At 38.1% G+C, this 7870-nt stretch overlaps 1 pseudogene; it reads left to right on the top strand.

Annotated features, from left to right (window-relative positions):
* The first annotated feature begins 7148 nt into the window (after positions 1-7148).
* LOC150095559 (KRAB domain-containing protein 2 pseudogene) lies at positions 7149-7637 on the top strand (annotated as a pseudogene).
* The last annotated feature ends 233 nt before the right edge of the window (positions 7638-7870 follow it).

A 7870-nucleotide genomic window follows, 5' to 3' on the forward strand; every position in this document is an offset into this window, starting at 1 on the left:
AGAACCGTTAAGGAAGAGAGCTTCTACTGGACAATGCCATAGATGTCAAAAGTTTGGGCATGCCCAGAAGATGTGTAGGGCCGAATTTAAATGTTTGAAGTGTGGGGTTGGTCACCCAACCAACACCTGTTCTAAATCAAAATCTACCCCTGCTAAATGTGCCAATTGTGGCGGTCCTCACACATCCAACTACAGAGGATGTCTGTACAATCCACGTAACAGGAAATCTGAAGAGGGACCATTCTCTCCTTCCATCAGCTCGCCTACATCTGCGGCTACTTCACAGTCTCCTAAAGTACAGAATAAAAACTCAGAAGCCCATCTGTTGAAAACTGAGGTCCCTCAAAAAACGACTCTAAGCTGGCAGCCCAGGACATATGCGGATGTAACCCGCCCTAAACAGACATCCCTACAACAGTCAACATCACACCCAAATATGACAGCTATCATTACTGCGTCCCTGGCAAATATGCTATTAGATTTCAGCAGATCTAATCCTTCACAAAGTTCTACTAACAGATTTCTAAAAGATACTCAAGTTATAATTTCAGCGCTCACTAATGAACAGTAAAAAATTAAAACCAGAAGCCCTAGAGATAATAGCCTGGAATGCAAACGGCTTAAGAAATAAGATCCTAGAACTCCAAAATTTTGCCCACAGACATCGGCCAGATGTTCTACTAATAAATGAAACGCATCTAAGACCAGCTGACAATCCCAAAATCTATGGATATCAGTCGTATAGAACTGACAGATCAACCCACAGAGGTGGAGGCACGGCAATTTTCATCAAAAATTTTATCTCTCATCACTCCATAAACATTCCTACTACCTCCAATCTTGAGATCACTGGCATCGAGATTCTCACGAGCTCAGTAGGCAAATTAAAAATTTTTGCAGCATACCATCCACCACAAAAAGCACTACTACCTTCTGATTTGAACGCCATATTTGACACTGGAGAGCCTACCATTGTGGCAGGTGATTTAAATGCCAAGCATTCTACCTGGAATAGCCACTCCACTAACAAAAATGGACAGATACTACAGAATTATGCTGATTTCAACAACCTTCACGTAATAGGCCCAGCTGATCCCACCCATCACAACACCTATGGTAGGGCCGATGTATTGGACATAGCCATACTGCAGCACATCAGACTCCAATACAATCTAATAACAATCAATGATTTATCATCAGATCATAATCCAATAAGGTTAAAATTAGGAAATCTTGAAAAATCATCCCCATCCCCTCACTCATTTATTCCTTGGGAAAGGCTCTCCAAGATGCTCCCGAAATATATTGGACCTGTTCCCATCATTAAATCAAAAGAGGAAATTGACATAGCTGTCAAAAATCTAACAGAACAGATTACAGCAGCCTGTACAGCAGTTACTACCCCTGCAACCACCCACAAGTCCAACCACCTGCCTGAAGATACTATGAATCTGATTAGGGAAAAAAATAAGGCTAGAAAAAGATACCATAACACTAGGGCGCCACAAGATAAACGGATCTTAAATAGGTTAAATTCTGCAGTGAGAGATGCACTCGCAGCTCATAGAACTCAACTCTGGGAAGAAAAACTGACCTCCATCTCCGCTGACAGCCACTCTGTATGGAATCTTATCCGAAAGATCAAGAACAAAAATAAACCTCTTCCCCCTCTGCAAACAGATTCAGGTCTCATCCACACCGATGCTGATAAAGCTGAGGCAATAGCGAATCACCTTGAAAATCAATGCAAACCTGCATACAGTCACCTTGACATTAGTCATATCTACAAGATACACCGTAATGTCAGATATTCACTCAAGTCTGCTCCCACACATTCTACTCAAATCACACCCACCTCACCTGCTGAAATATATGCTATTATTCAGAAATTCAAAAATAAAAAGGCTCCTGGACCCGACGGCATCTCCAACAAAGTTATAAAACTTCTACCTCGCAAAGCTATTGTTCATTTGGTAAACATAATCAACTCCATACTTCACTACAAGTATTTCCCTTCCTACTGGAAATTGGCATACGTTGTTCCAATTCATAAACCTGGAAAGGATCCCACTCTGCCACAGAATTACAGACCAATCAGTCTCATTTCTAATCTCGGAAAAATTGCTGAAAAGGTAATTCTTACTAGGCTTCAAGATTCTGTACTCCTGTTAAACATCCTGCCTGAGGAGCAGTTTGGTTTCAGACAGTTGCATAGTACCACACAACAAATACACAGATTGGTGGAACATATCATCACAGGTTTTAACTGGCGCCAATGCACTGGGGCTGTCTTCCTAGACTTAGCCAGTGCATTTGACAAGGTTTGGCATTATGGTTTACTATACAAGCTTATATCATCCGGTATCCCAATCGGAATCATTCAACTCTTAAAGACGTACCTCTGCGATAGGCGCATGCAAGTGAGACTAAGTGGAGTGGTGTCCTCACAGAAACACATCTTGGCTGGAGTTCCACAAGGGTCCTTACTAGCACCAATCCTATTCTCCTTATACCTGCATGATATACCACACAACCCATTATCTTCAATTAAAGCTCTTTATGCTGATGACACAGCGATATTGGCCAGATCATTAAAGCCTCACCTAGCCATCAAGAAACTGCAAGAAAACCTACTGCAAATAGAGTAATATTTTGCCAAATGGCGTCTCCAGGTGAATCCTCAGAAGAGCGTAGCCGTCTTATTCTCGAGAAGATCAGTGCTTCCCAAAGAAGATATTCTCCTCTTTAACACAAAAATTCAGTGGAAAACAGAGATCAAGTACCTTGGTGTAGTAATGGACAGTAAACTGACTTTCAACTCCCATATCAAGACTCTCTGTGCAAACACATCCAAAACCATAGCCCAGCTCTATCCGCTAATAAACAGAAACAGCAAACTGAGCACCAGAATCAAACTTCTCATATACAAACTGATGGTTCGTCCAATACTCACTTATGCCTCACCGGCCTGGAGCCATACTTCAAACTCAAATATCATTAAATTACAACGCATTCAGAACAAGTGTCTTAGAATGATCCTGGGCGCTCCATGGTTCATCCGAACTGTCCAACTGCACCGCGACACGGAGGTCCCCTATATTTACACCTTCATGCGGACTATAGCAACCAAATTCTTTTCAAAGGCAAGTGTGCATCCTAACAGACTGATCCAACTGGCCGCTGACTATGATGCAACGGACTATTCTAAGCACAAAAGACCTAAAGCCATCCTAAACCCACTCACTGAGGATTAATCTCCTAGCCCAATCAGGGCGAGCTATATAGCTCATAAACTCTTTCCACTCACAGTCTCTGTTAAGATAGCCGGGAATATGAAAAGCTTTTGCTTCACCCGTTAAGCCAGTAATGTTACTAGTTGTCTCGATACGCGATGAGAAAAATACTGCGATTCTTAATGTAGTTCAGTTATCCTGTCATTCCGAGAGAATGTAACTTTACATACATTTCTATATTAACTGTAAACAGTGAGCTTTATTTACCTGCGATTTTCTGTTTTTCATAGATGATATTGTACTTATAAACAACCACCTTTTCAGATGCATCGTTATGTAGAATCACAATGTGAGCACAGGGAAAATAGCCTACCGTAACGCACGCACTAAAAATAATTATTAGAATTTATTCAAGAGCAGTCACTTATGAATATTTTTACTTTGAAGTTTTGTTTGTCTGGCAAGGCTTATCGGCTTCTCTTTCCCTCCACCTAGATCAAGAATTCATCATTCGCGAGTCTAACGTAGACGCATACTAAGTTAGACTCGTTTACGATTACGCATACTATTATTTCGACAGTTAACTAAATAAATTATAGCTATTCGTATTCTTTTTGGTTTCATATGAACTTCACAACAGAATGGTAGCACTGTAAATATCTATAATTATATTTAATGCTTATAATACATTTCTCGAATTTTGTAATCCAAAAGCAGATATACTATTTCCTGTAGTGATCGTAACAGCGCGCATGTATACATGAATGGAGCCTATTTGGTGGCATCTCAATATCGTTTGCATTATTGGCAGTTCTTCATTTTTTTATACATTAATTAATTAGCCAATTCCCTCAATGAGAAAGCTTTGAGCTTTATTTAGATATTTTTTTTAAGTGAAGCATTTCGTCTCTATTTATTTATCTGTTATCATTAAAACTTATTATTTATATTATAGTTATTATCGTACCATGCGCCGAATACGGTAATGTTTGCTTGTGTGATTCAAATAGTGGTAGTTTTGTTATCGTCTGCTAACCGCGAAAGAACACATCTGTCCTCACTTAGTCATTTATGTAGTTCATTTATTTAACAGGCTGTGGAATTAAGTTAAAAAAAAAACAAAAAACACGTTAACAGTTCCAAGTTCTTTAGTAGCTAAAGTAAGAGACGAACAACCAAAATCTTTGTTTCATCCCATCGATTAAGTTTTGTACGTTTCTCTGTTTTCCTCGCGCATTAATTTCAAACAACTTCTGTCATTAGGTTTCTGTAATAGCGCATTCCACTCTTATTTTTACCAGTTGTATGGTTTTCAAGCAACATCATTAAAATGTTTCCGAAGAAATCTGCCTTGTTGAAGCTGATGACAATGTACCACTAATGTTGTTAGCCATGAATTATTTTTATTTTTAACCCATTCACTTAAAATGCTTAGATCCGTTTTGTAAACATTTTATACACTTCGGTATCTGGCGTTTGTTTAAATTTAAAACAGTCGAATAAGTTCGTCTACACATTCTCATTTAGATATAATGGGTAGAATGTTCTTTTAAGGACAGCAAATGGCTTAAATGACTAATAATAGAATCATTTTATTGAATAAAAAATAACATCTTGCAACATGGTCTATTATGTGCTTAACTATTATCAGGATGCATTTGTGGATGAGTGGTTTTTAAAGATGTTTTTAAATCCTTCTCAAAACGCGACTATCACTATTACCATTTAAATGATAACAAATCACATATAAAAATTGTTTAGTTTTTCGGCAAAATTTTAAATCTTCCCTCCATCGTTGTAACTACCCCGATCACTTCCCGAATACATATTCCAGCTAATCATACTGTGGTCATTAAAGGTACAATCATCGCATGTTATTTAAGGCCAGGATTACGGATAAATATTTTGCGATGATACGCTGATATCGCCATAGGTAACAAAATGTGTGGTAAATAGCAAAGTATGGGACAGTGCCCTCTTGCGTCGGTCCTAAATAACGAAACTATGGCAACAGCGCTAAAAAATATATGGTTTTTTAAAAATGTTACAATAATAATTGTAACATTTTAAATATTGTTTGCTATTTTTATTGCAGTATCAAAAATAAGTTTTACTATTATCTGGAATACACGAATAAACCAAATAGTGAAACTTATTTTTGATACTGCAATTAAAATAGCAAACAATATTAAAATGTTACAATTATTATTTTAATAACATTAACGACATATTTTAATTCGGAGAGATTTCTTCCGATTTATTTTATTTTTCAAAAGTTTGGGCATGTCTCGCTCTTACAAATAAAACCATATTCGATCGTTTACACACGCACAATGTAAAAAAGATGGTATCTCGCTACCGTTCTGCTAGGTATTTATATAATGGATCATATCAGTCAACCTTGTGCATTCTTCTGGCTGATATGCGTGTTTTGAGGAAGGAAAAATCAGATATACCAGTCAATCTCCTTAATTGGCAGTAGCTGGCCTCTCCAGAGAGCCTCCTATGCGCAGTCGGTAACCATGGTGATCTTTGGCTGGTAAGACCCGATTCGAATTCTGTCTAATTAACCAATTAGGAATTATTTTACGACCAACAAAACATACTTGATCATCGAATTTATATAAAATTTTACGAATATCTGGCTACTTTATAATCATCGATTCTAAAATGCATTTTTTTATGTACAAACAATCCCGTAGAATTAAATCCGATTAAAAAGATAGCACACACAATTGACTTACCATAAAAAGTTCCATTGCAATCAAGAAGTGTGCTAACTGCATTTTAGTTTTCGTGTACTAATCGCCCTGATCTCGTTAACTGTTTAAAATAAGCTTAATTAATAAAAAAATATTTTCAATATTTTTATTAATAATTTATCTTTGTAAGCAATGGTGTGTACTTTTCTGTTGTTTACCAGTGGCGAATTTCATGCAAACGATATGCGGCAATGTGTATGTAACCCGCAAAACTAGATAACATTTACGAGAAGTTGTCCTGAATTCTGAAGAAATACGGGAATTTTTTAATAAAAACAATTTAAGAATCACGGAAGATTCTAAATCCAAATATGAAGGCAGCATGCATTGTTTTGTTTTGATAGACTTTAGTTTGATCTCATCGTGCCTAATCATTATAAGGACTTTTCACACTGAAGGTGAGTTATCCTTGGGGTCGCATTCGGAAGACTCCCCCCCCCCTACACGCCTGGAAATCGGTTTTATCTCTGGCCAAAGAGTACATGCAATTATCAACTTCTACATTAAAACTCCTCTTACATATTTTTGCATAATATTGTATTTCTTTTTGCTAGGTTAAAAACCAAAACTGTTAGTTCGTGGCTTTTCCTTAGCGTTATCTGATGAATCCGATGACTAGATTAAATTATTTCAGGAGATTGCATTTGCAATCTCCTGAAATAACGCGAATGCTGCCAAAAACTGCCTTTTTTTTTAAAATCGAAACTACCTACCAAAAGTTAGCGAACGATGTGAAAAATGCTAAGATGGCTTCTAAGAAGATACCACGTGACTTTTGGCTGCTGAATCGCTATGATGTGATGGTTGTAGAAAAAAAGTAAGTTGATTTATCCTGTTAAAGAAGGCGTCAGTGAAATCCAGTTTTGCGTCGCAGATTCTGAGTTATTTAATGTACTTCATGGAGCTCATTTGGCCATTGGCCATGGAGGACGCGAGAGAATGTTGAAAGAAATCTCACACAAGTACAAGAACATTACTCGTCATGACACTGAACTGTACATTCACCTTTGTGAGCCGTGCCGGAAAAAAAAAACAAAAAGGTGTTAAAAAGGGTGTTGCAGTGAAGCCCGTGATTTTTTCCGAGTTCAGTTCCCGTTGACAGGTCGATCTCATCGATTTTCAGTCACATCCTCGCAGGGAATACAAGTTTATAATGGTATACCAAGATCATCTTACTAAATTTATGGTTCTCAAGGCTCTGACATCAAAGACAGTAGAAGAAGTTGCATATAACTTCGTGGATATATTTACGTTGCTTGGAGCACCATCGATTCTACAATCCGGCAATGGCAGAGAATTTGCTAATAATGTGGTGAGAATGCTTAATGAGTACTGGCCGACTTTGAAGATCGTCCATGGCAAGCCTCGCCACTCACAAAGCCAAGGAAGTATCGAAAGAACTAATCAGGACATTGAAAATATGCTGTGTACGTGGATGCAAGATGAAAAAACTGACCGATGGAGTGAGAGACTACGTTTCATGCAACTTATGAAGAACAGGGCATTTCATTCTGGGATTAAGAGAACACCATATGAAGCTCTCTTTGGCTGCAAAGCTAAAGTGGGTCTCACAACGTCTTCCTTATCCCAGTATGTTTTACAAGACATACAGACTAAGGAGCAACTGGAAAAAATGATGTAAAATGTTCAAACAAACAAGAAGAAACAGATCACCCTATTCAAGAGAAAGAGTCTATTGCACAAAACACGGACGAGACTGTAGTCCACGATGGAAGAAACGAAAGTGGTGATGAATACATGTCTATCGAAGAGGCTTCCGGGTCTGCTACCCCTTCGTCTGTTTGAAGGTAACCAGTGGTGCCCATACGTACAGAAACTGTCACCGAAACGTTCATGCCGCTGTGGACAAGAGAG

The sequence above is a fragment of the Typopeltis vanoorti genome, chromosome 20 (genome assembly GCF_054136105.1).
Source record: "Typopeltis vanoorti isolate ZY-2024b chromosome 20, IOZ_Tvanoo_1.0, whole genome shotgun sequence".
In the NCBI taxonomy this organism is placed as follows: Eukaryota; Metazoa; Arthropoda; class Arachnida; order Uropygi; family Thelyphonidae; genus Typopeltis; species Typopeltis vanoorti.